Raw genomic sequence first — 10,935 nt, forward strand, 5'->3', positions numbered from 1 at the left:
CAACATCTGCCCCAGGCACAGAGTACCCAGACAATTTGATCCAATTTGTTATCAAAATGCATCAAACTCTTTAGTCTCCCAAGTTCCAGGGTGAAAAATCTTTAAGTGCAATTCTAGAGCAAGAATGGCTCCGAGGCACCCAGGTTAGGACGAATGTGCTTTAAAAGCATCTGTTAACTCCGTATCTTTTTTCAGCCATAAAAATTACTTCACACACTGTCTGCAATCCCCATTTATAGGGCTTCAGTACTTGGGTGGATGGAAAGAAGGAAGCCTGGAGCATGTAGAAGGGAAGCTAGCGCACATTTTGCAGTAATCAGTTAATTTGATGGTCTTTTCAGACTCTTCCCTACAGGGTGATGCCTATGCAAGTCTGGCTGTCTGGTTTTCAAAGCATCACCCATCCCCTGCTTCCTCACAAAGCATAGACAGGGACTCCAATCTGTTATTCCATGATTCTACGGCTCCTGAGAGGATTTGCTTCTCAGGGACCAGGGGAAACCCAGCAGCTCTGCACTTTGGTTGGGCACAAGCAGGCATGGAGGGGAGCTGGGATGTCCTGGTAAGGTGGAGCTGTAACCCTTAAGGGATGAATGTGGCACATTCAGCCTGCAGGGAAATGGGAGGAAGCAAAACAACCCGACTGGCTAGTAGGAGGTCTGTCACAGCTCATTGCAGACTAGATGGCTTTTGAAGGTCCCTTCTAACCCAAACTATTCCATGATTCCATGACCCCCAGCTCTCTCAGAAGGCCTGTTCTTCAGCAAGCATTTTACCACCTATCACCCACCAAGGCTCAATGAGGAGTCACAATTTCCTCTTCCAAATATTTTAGTGTCAGCTTCTCCCAGTTCCCCACCCTACAAAAAAACCACCCCAAAAGGCTTAAGGACTCTTTTCATTTTTCTTTACTATTGTCACTATTTTTCCCAACAGTCTTTCCTAGGGCCCTTTGTGCTGGGTGATGTTGGAACAGCCACTGTGGAGCAGTGCTGGGGAGTGGAGCTGCTTCTCCAGGCTTTATCTCTCCTTCCATATCCCACTGTCCTCCGCACCCCTTGGCCACCCCATCATGACCCTCCAGGGCATCCCAGGGTGGCCTCAGCTTCCAAGGCCTCATCCTCTTCCTGCTTCTCCATGTGCTGCCTCTGCACCCTTGCCCACTGCAGATGCAGGATGCTCGGGGTGGAACGGGCATCTCCTGCCAGTTGGCGGGTGGAGGGAGAGGGCTGGATGCGGAGGGGGGTTGAACTGTTGCCATTGGAGATGGCAACAGATGCTTCCTGATGGAGGCTGCGCTGGCTAATTCAGGGCTTTGTGGTTTGAGACAGAATCCCAATTATTTCCAATTAGGAGATTGTAGTGACAGCTGCTCTGAACAGGGCCTCCTCTCGCAGCTGAGAAACATCCACTTTCAGCTGCATTCAGATACCTGCATTGCTAGCATGAGGCATTCAGCCTTTTGAGGTTTATAACCTCTTTTTCTTCCACCTCTTACTATAAAATTCTTCTTCTCTCCCCCACACCACTTCTCTTGAGGAATCTGGCAAAAGAATCATCCTTATCTCTCCCTTACCAAAATCCATTCCTTTTCTCCTTGCTGTATGCAGGATTTAATTGTCCTGTTGTGCTGTCCAGCTTCCCCTCTTCCCACTTCTCCCATTATTCCTGCCTGCCGTGTAATGTATGGGCCCTGTAAGGCAGTTTTGGCCTGACCCAGCCAGCCAAAATCAGAGGAAAAACTGATTTTGTTTTGCCTGGGGAGAATACATCACAGAAAGTGTCTCATTTAGGGAAATTAAGGATGAAGGAAAAGGGAGAGCTAGGAATTTATTCTGGTTTACTGTTAAAAATATATCTATCTACTGCTGTGTGAAGGGCTGATATTTTCCCTTCACTTTTCTCTTTTTTGTCTCTTGTCAAACCGTATCACACAGTCCAGAGGCACAATTCAGGAGAAAGGGGCATAGGGGCCTTTGCTGGCTTGAAAATGCCGTCTGCGGTTGAGGAGTGAACAGGACAAGTCATTGAACAACAAGACACGTTTTGATCTGTTCTCATAGCTACTCATCAGAGGCAAATCTAATCCTCAAAATGCAAACTAAGACAAATCCTTTGGAAGGAGAAAGGGGAGTTTGCGGGTGCTGGCTTTATTTATGATTCAGCTAAACCCTTGTTTGTTTGGATACTGAGTCTGTTGAATCAAAGCAGGGTTAAGCAAACCCTGAAGTGTGTAGTGCTGAGACTTGGAGAGTCTCTCCCGGAGGTTCAGAGCCTCCCTAAGCAAAGGAACAGGGATCTTTCCTGATCTCCCTCTTCTATCCCCTTGCCCAGAATGCAATGGAAAGTTCATGATTTCCTTGAGGGGTATTTCTAGAAGGTGCTCTCTCTTACAGGGGAAGGTACCATTTAGCCAGAACAAATCCACCTCAGGTTTGCAGTGTGAGCAGCAAGCAGCTGTAGGGCAATTTGCAATCAGAATTTCTTTCTCTGCTATAGCAAACCATAGCTGGATGGAGCCCAGGACCTCTCTTAAGGAACTGTTGTTCTCTAAGTGTTCTTGCACCCCAGGGGTCAGCATGGGGATGCTGGGGATGCTGCCTATGCTAGGAAGATGATACCAAAGGGAAGCCAGGTCCTGCATTAATACAGGTGATGGAAGCAGCCATTCTGGGTTGGACATGAGCCTCTGCTGTACCAAGGAGAGACAACTTCAAAACCAATGGTGGCATCAAATCCACTGACATCAACAAGAATTATGACAGCAGGTTTTGGCCTATAGTGTTTTTCTTGATCCCCATGCAGTCATGGTCTTCATCATGATTTCCATTTCACATAGGATCCAAGAGGGAAGTTTTTAGTCCAGGATATTTTTCATTGTGTTACAAAGCACTGAAACATGGCATTTGGATGACAGTGTTGTCTATTAATCCATGTGGAGCACTTAGATGCTACAGAAGATAAGTGCCTTGTAAATACAGATAAATAGATTAGATTAGACCTTGACAGTGGTTCATACAAAAGGCATTTCTATGTGCAAAAATGATAACATTGCAGAAAAATAGCTATTATTTGAAACCTTGGGATAGAGCTCCCATAATTGATATTGCTGGATGAAGCTAATGGAGAAGAGCTGCTGTGACTGCCCTTTTGTCACTGACTAATTCTTCCAGCAACCAAAACCACATTATCCAACTCCCATTTAGGCCTCAAAATGAGTGGCCACATTTTTCTAAGGAGCACAGCTCAGTGAGCACCAAATCCTTTCAAAACTCCTCTTGTGAGTGCTGTAATGGTGGGGACAAAGGAAGGAGAGCGCTTTCCTCTCTCTCTTTTACATCCTGACTGCTTGGAAACCTGGATCACAACATGGCTCAGCCAGCAGCCCAGAGAACCAGCTGAGGATGTGGACTTAGACATGACCCCAGTGGAGGTATCCTCCTCAGCAATGGGAGACAGTGGATGAGAAGGATGTGGGATTCCTGCTCTTATTGGCTTAACCATGGCTGATCACGAGTTGAATTTAACTAACTGGTACCTATTCCAGCCCATTCAGGTACAAGTTCCCAGCAGGTGTGGGGTTTCTCCAATAATGTAGATTCATGTCTTTCTAATCTCTGGTCTACTGCAAATGGAGGCAGACCCTGGATCTTCATTTATCCCCATGAAAAGAAAAGATAGAAAAGCAAAGAAATCCTGAAATAAACAGCAGTTTTGTTCCTCAAACGAGTTACAATTAAGTAACGGCATTACTCCCTCAGCACCACTTGTTTCTGTTGCATTAGGTACAAACCCCAAGTGTTTAAAAGCCAGCAGATAAATAATTAAGAACGTCATACATCTTTTATTGCCTTCACAAAACATACAAAGGGTGAAATCCTGACCAGTCTGAGCACAGTGACAAAGTTCTTCTTGACTTTAGATGAGTTTGGATTCTAAGTCGTTTTGTCAAATACAATGAAATGTGTCAGAAAACATCTCAACAACCTTAATTCTGACTTTTCTATGACCACTTCTAGAATTTAAACAGAAAACAAATCCTTTTCAAACGATGTGGAACACCTCCAAAATGAATGTTGATTTGAAGATGATATTATGGACTTTTTTCTTTCACCTAGAAAACTGGGCACATATTACAAATGCAGTATAAGCTGTTAGTAATGGGACTTGGAAATAGTTCAAGTAACTAATTATATTTACCTCTTAGGAATATTCCTTCAAAGAAAATGTTTGTACACCAAATTCAATGAAATAGAAAATATCACCTAAAAGAGGGGAAACGAAAAAGAAAACAATCCACAGGTTAAGCAGGAGGTTGTTTTGCCTAAAGAAAAAGTGCACTTCTTTGTACTCAGCTAAAAAATACAGATTTAACATGTGGGCAGTATAGGGCTTCAGGAGTCCTTAATCATTCATTTCCTTGTTTTTAAGTGTGAGGGTTTTGCAAATGATGTGGTAAGTAAGTACATTGTTGTCACTTAGCAACCTTAACTCGTTTCTGAAGTGAGTTGTTTGTTTCTATAATAAATGAGACACTCAGATACCATGGTGATGAGCACAGGAGACCTTGTGTGGTTAGGCAGAGTGCTCTCTTGATAAATATGATATTGCTCAGAGGTACAAGGCCCTCACAACTGAGGAGTAGCTCTTTGCTCTTGTCCGCAGCATAGAAACATGGTCACTGGCTGTGTTTGTGCTGCCTTACAAGGAGCACATGGAAGTTGCTCTGAGGATAAGACTCACTGCCTTTTCAGGCAGAAAACCTGGAGTTTTGGCTGGAGGTCACCTTAATAATATCCAAGACCTACTTGTCCCAGTATGTCCTTCATGGGTTTGTAGCCAGCTCCCAAATGCTTCATTGCTATCACCAGCCTTCAGTGTGAAACTTTATCTTTGCATCCAGCTTCACACCCCAAAACCACTGTCTTTCCATCTCCAGGCAGTCCTGCTAGAGCTGCACTGTGCCTTCTCTTGTCCCCTAATTACTCCTTTATTCACTTCTTCTGATGTGACACAGCTATAAAGCCAGCTTAACCAGGTGGCAGAAGATTGCTGGCCTCTGGGAAGCCTGCTGTGATAAAGAACCTTCAGTATGGCTCCTGCAGATGGGAACTGATGCCAAACCTTGAGGGCTGTGTCTGGGGAAAAGAAGTGAAAAGACAAATAGTATTGCTGAGATAGAACTCCCTCAAGTCTAAACTTCTGGTTTGTGGGAGTAGATTAAAGCACAAGGGTTAATAACAATGTAAAAATAGATTCTAGACATCTCTGTTCCTTGTTGAAACTGCATTTACTGTACAGGACTTCAGTAAATCCCTGGACATAGCTGATCCTGCTTGAGCTATACCTGATTCTTCCAAAATCTCTCTTTCCTCTCTCCTTTTTCGCATTTCCTGACTTTACACGCAATATATTTGTATTGCTGTTGCTGCTGCTGGAGTTCAAATTAATCTTTTAAGGAAGGATGAGCCACATGAACTTTCTTTTGGTTTTAGAAATCACATCCATATTCATAATCCACTAATCATGTTTGATAAATCAGAATTCATTGTGAAACATACTAAGCCTTCGTGTTGCTTCAGTTTTTAATCTTGTAGGAGAAGCAATCATCTATGCACCGCATTTGAAGGGGTTGGGCTGGGCTGTCTTGGGTGTCTGGTTGAGTCAGCTTCCTTGTTTGTACAATTCAGCTTGTGCTGCCGAGTCTAAGCTATCATCTAAAAACATAATTAAGTCTTCAGCACTTCAGTAACAAGAGGAATCTTCACAGTGTGAATCAAACACCACCTTCTCAGTGATGCTGGCCTGAGTCTGCAACTTGTCTGGAAGAGCAGCTCTAAGCTTTCCCCTCCTTCCAGCAGTGCAACCACACTGAAACCGCAAGATCTTACCCTAGCAAGTCAGCAATGGTAAGTTATTTACCTGCAGTCAAAGAATGAATAGGGAGATGACTGTTTATAGAGATCAGTAGCGTCTATTATTAGGCAGTGATTTGTTTAACCTGGGTACAGTTTGTGGCTGATCATAGAATCCTAGAATGGTTTGTTTTGGAAGGGACCTTAAAACTCATCCAATTCCAGCACTCTGCCACACAGACACCTTCCACTAGACCAGGTTGCTCCTAGCCCCATCCAGTCTGGCCTTGAACACTGCCAGGGATGGGGCATAAGAGTAAAAAGTTGGTCTTTTTACCCCTTCCTCCTTTGCATATGAGTGCACATGTTCAGATGCTTTTTAACTATTTGCAGTATGGGATATTTGGCAGCACCTGAAAGAATGCAAGTTTAGCTATGTCACAATTTTTTTTCCACATCAGGATTCCATAAATCTTGACCTTTCCCTTCACATGAGTCCAGATCCTACAGTCTATTCTGCTTCTCTTGCTGCCTGTTCCGAGGTTACCTCTTCTTCCCCATCACCACGTGGCAACGTGACTGAGACTAGAGACAAGCAGCCTGTGATAGGGGAAGGACAGTGACCAGGTGAAGAACTCTGGACCCCAGAGCACCTCCTGGGGATGGTGCAAAGATGGCCATCTCCAGTCCATACACTGTTCTGCTTTTCCCACAGCCCCAAGATTCGGGCACCCATGATTTCCAAAAGAAATATAGCTGTTATTTGCTGAAGCAGATTCTGAGCCTGCCACACTTAATAATTCAGTGGTGAACTTTAGAGCTGAGCGCAGGTTGAAAAATAACTTGCTTTAGTAAGTACAAAATCTCCATTTCTGCTGCCTTTGCTTCTCCCTCCTCCTCTCACCCGTGGCCCCGGCAGCCCCCTGCAATCCAAACACTCACCATTATTATGCGGTGGAGCGAAAAGGAAAGACGGGAGGGGGGGAACTTCATTTCCTCTCTGTGGGATGTTTATTATTTCTTCTGCTCTCAGCAGTCCCAAGGTCTCTGTTGTTTTACGTGGTGCTTTATAACGGGAATTGGTTCTCATAGGCACCAGTGAGTTCATCTGCAGAGACACACGGAGCCTGGAGATCTGAATTTATACCTCCCTGATGCTGCTGTAATTGGGACTCCCAGGAGAGGAAACCCTGGCAAGTGACACAAATAAACCCTGCCAGACCCCTTTCGAGACCTGGAGCATCAGTAACCCCAGGAGGATTCCCATGATCAAATTACCCTTAAACAAATGCTTGGGCAGTAAGTAAGGCTGTAGCTGCTGCAGGTCAACGAGGTGTTTGTAGAACATGTTTACCAGGTTTATTTCCCATCGCCTGCTCCCATTCAAAGACTGAGTTGCAACAGTGGCAAAATGGAACTGGAAGAAAGCTGCAAGCCTAATTAAAACTCATGACTCCAAATGGCTAGGAATACATTCATTTAGGCCTTTGGTACCTCTGTAGCTATTCAGGCATAATTAAACCAGCACTGTTTCCCTGAATATAAATAAATAATAGAAAGCACACACATTGTCTCTCCTGCGAACTGAAATTTGGCAATGTCTGTGACATTTGTTTGGGGACTTGATGACAACATTGTAAAGCTGTCTGCATCTCAGTGGAAAACAGGAGGTTAAGGAAGACTGATAGACAGGCAGACAGATACGGATATACAGATAGATCCAGACATATACAAATTATTTAGTTTGCTGCCTTTCTCCCACCCTTTTGCAGTCAGTACCTTTTTTATGCTGGGAGAACTGCACTGCATTGCTGCAATCAAATCTCGACAGCCAAAGCAACTGATCTTTAAATTCAGCCTGTGCCTCAGGTAAAATTATTTGCTGTTCCTCTCATGATACCAACCTGTGCGGCTCTGGGTCAGCCCCTTAACTGCTTGCTCCTGGTTCTTTTATTTCTTTTTCTTTATCAGATTGCAAGCTTTCTAGGGAAATGACCTGTTGTATAAATGCATGTTATTTCCATGTAGGAGGAAAAATAATTAATACTGATGTAGGTGTCATTTAAACAGCTGGGAGGGAACGCACTTCAGGTGCTGCACTGCTTTAACTGCTGGTTAAAAGGGGGAAAGGCCCCATAAGTGACTCACAAAGTGTGCTGGTGTGAAAATTCTGTACTGACTTTGTACAGAACACAAACACCTCCTTATTATAAAAATTACAAGACAGAAATTACAGGTGTAGTTAAAAAATCATGGGATGAAATGCTCAGACCAGATTATAAAGGAAGTTCAAACTTGAGGACCAAAAGAACTCATAAGAGTTCATATTCTGGATGTCCTACCAGAGGCTGCTGGGTTTGAAATAAGCTTATTTGTTGGTTAGCACAGAGCTTTGTTTTGAGCTCAATGGCTCAAATAGGTGCTGTATGATAGGTGCTGTATGGAAACTTGATGGGACCCAGGAACTTCAGCAAGATTTTCTTAGCACTGTGTCAAGGGGTTCCTTCAACCCTTACTCATTGTTTATCACTTAGTCATTAATTAAATGTTACATTACTGGGTCTATCCCTGTTGACAGCTCACCTCTTGGGGTTTTGCTGCAATACAGACCATGTGCAGGCTCTGGATCTCCCTGGTCGTGTTCTGATCATATTCTTGTTAGTGAGCTTAGCTCTTCCGTGCAGCCAGAGGAACAACTTGTCCCAAGAGGTTGGCAGTCCCAGGAGCAGAGCACAGCCAGCAAATGTCCCGTTCAGGACTCAGCTGCTGAATATGAGCTCCTATGAATACAGGCTAAGAGTATGAACTCCTGTTGTCCACATTCTAGTAAAGAGGAAGCCCAGAGATCTTTTCTTGAATGCTGGCCCTACAACCCAGAGGATGTGAGTGAAATCCAGCCCTGGTGCAGACCATGTGCATCAGCTCAAGGAGATGCCCAAAGGCACATTTTGAGCAAAGCCCCAATAGCTGCACCCACACTACCATGCAATACACAGTCTGCCCAGTAGCTCACCAGGTGCTGCACTTCCCAACAGGCCTAAGTTTACCCCATGCCCCAGTTATTCAATGCATGAGATTGTTCTGTGGGGTGATAAAAACTGCAACCACAGAATAGGCCTTTTGTGTGTTTCACTCATCTCACAATCACCAGAAGATGATTTAATTGCACGAGAAAATGTTCTTTTTAATCTCTTAGAATTAGTCATCTCTTCCTCAGTTATCTCTCTATATTTTTGGTTAGAGAGACTGAAAATCTTAATATATCAGTGACATTTATAGCACATGTTAATATTATAAAACGTCAGCGCTCTATTTGCAGAAATGAATACTGATGTGATGGGAGTGTTTTATTATGTCAATGACTTTTATTATAAATATGATAAAACTGTGTCATCTTCCTTTTTTTTTTTTCCCCCCCAAATAAAAAATAAACCCACCTAATCATTTATCTCAAGGTTACTGCTCAGCTACCTGGTTAATTTATTCAATCATGCTGTTAGGAAAAAATACACCCTACAATGGATTTTCACATTGTGTGGTCATTTGATGGATGTTATCATTTACCTGCATGTTTGTTTAGGATTAGAGCGTGACAATGAATACTGACACAGTGGTTTCCTAGGGACACAAAGCCAGGAGGTGCAACCTAGCTTAAGTGAATAATTAATCATTACCAGGGAGTGAAAGATGGTTTGATATTTTGGATCTCCATTGCTCTCTCCAGCATGGCTATTGAAGCTGCCATGCCTCGATCCTACTAGCTCCGTCTGTAGATGATGCTCCCCTGGCCCTCAGGTTCATTGCCAGACCCGTGGAGATGTAGAGGCTCTGGACGGTATCTTGAATGAACCCATTGTGCTTTAAAACCATCATACTAATTAATCTTTATTCCTACAGCTGGTATTTGCAGTTGTGAGTAAGCTGAACTGATCACAGTAGGTAGCTGCACTTCCAACCCCAATAACAAGGTGGCAGCTTCACAAAAGGAATCGTTGGTTCATTGTAAGGATAATATTTTATGCAAAAATATTGGTAAATAATGAGTGTTAGTATGAATTTCTGCTCTCTGTTGAGATTTCCTTACTCAGTTTTTAAAATTGCAGTGCCAGAAGAATCATCTTTACAAGAAAACAAACGTTAACATATTTAAAAGACAGAATGAGAAATCTTTATTTGATTCATTCAAAGTGCCATGATTCCAAAGACTGGGATTTTTCAGAATACCAAGAAACATCATGAATATGCCTCCAAAGTTGAAGGCAGTCACCACAATGAATCAGCACATTCTTGGTCCTTGAGTTAACACACAGCAGGATGAGGGATCTATTCCCCTGGGGAGAAAGCACAGGGAGGACAGAGACTGCAGCATTAAGATCCTGCTGTTGCTATGGATAGTTGTGTGCAAGATTGAGGATTTTAGGGGTTTTATTTTAACTTCTAACTTTTTTCTTCTCCTCCCCTTCCCCTTCTGTCTCTCTGCTACCATCACTGGAAAGGGAAACCCAGGATTCCAGTCCTCATAAGGAAGACATCTGTTTTGTCTATCACCTCGGAGGAGGTCAGGAATGGGCTGTCGAGGATGACTGTCATACAGTAGGTAAGGGTGAAATTTAATAAGTGGGTGTATTTAACGGTAGGAATCTGTCTATAGAGAGACACCCAGACTGTGATTTCAGGAGACCCCTGTAACACTGCTGAGACCCAGCAGAGTCATTGCATGCATGAGAAGAGCTGTGAGAGGGGTCTGCAGGGAGCATAAAGGGGCTGTTGAGAATGAATGAAGAACCAAGGAGCAAGAGAGACAGGAGCCTTTTCAGATGCCACCGAACCAGAGTAGTGCAGGGCAAGGAAACTCCCTCAGCTGCTACGTGAATGAGAGATATCTCCAAGCTGGCTCCACTCGTGTGCGCAGTGATTTGATGCTTTGGGGGAAGAGAAATAACTTTCTGCTGGTCTCCAATTCAGAGATCACCTGAAAGGGAGGACATGAAGTGACCGTCCCTGGGGGCACAGCTGATGGTACGCAGTGGGTTGAACCAGGACCATCCCCTCTCCATGCAGGAGAAGCGTTGCTCAAGTG

The 10,935-nt window shown here is 43.8% G+C and overlaps 1 long non-coding RNA gene across 1 annotated transcript; it reads right to left on the reverse strand.

The window, feature by feature from the left end:
* Window positions 1-523: 523 nt before the first annotated feature.
* Window positions 524-8,608, reverse strand: LOC130597396 (uncharacterized). Its single transcript, XR_008971762.1, has 4 exons — window positions 8,439-8,608; window positions 6,798-6,963; window positions 4,809-5,138; window positions 524-609 (listed from the first exon to the last, which is right to left on the reverse strand). It is a non-coding gene; the product is annotated as an uncharacterized LOC130597396 (long non-coding RNA).
* Window positions 8,609-10,935: the final 2,327 nt, after the last annotated feature.

This window comes from Pezoporus wallicus, unplaced genomic scaffold (assembly GCF_028554395.1).
Source record: "Pezoporus wallicus isolate ANWC-B61680 ecotype Strahan unplaced genomic scaffold, APGP_CSIRO_Pwel_v1 contig_4684, whole genome shotgun sequence".
Taxonomy (NCBI): domain Eukaryota; kingdom Metazoa; phylum Chordata; class Aves; order Psittaciformes; family Psittacidae; genus Pezoporus; species Pezoporus wallicus.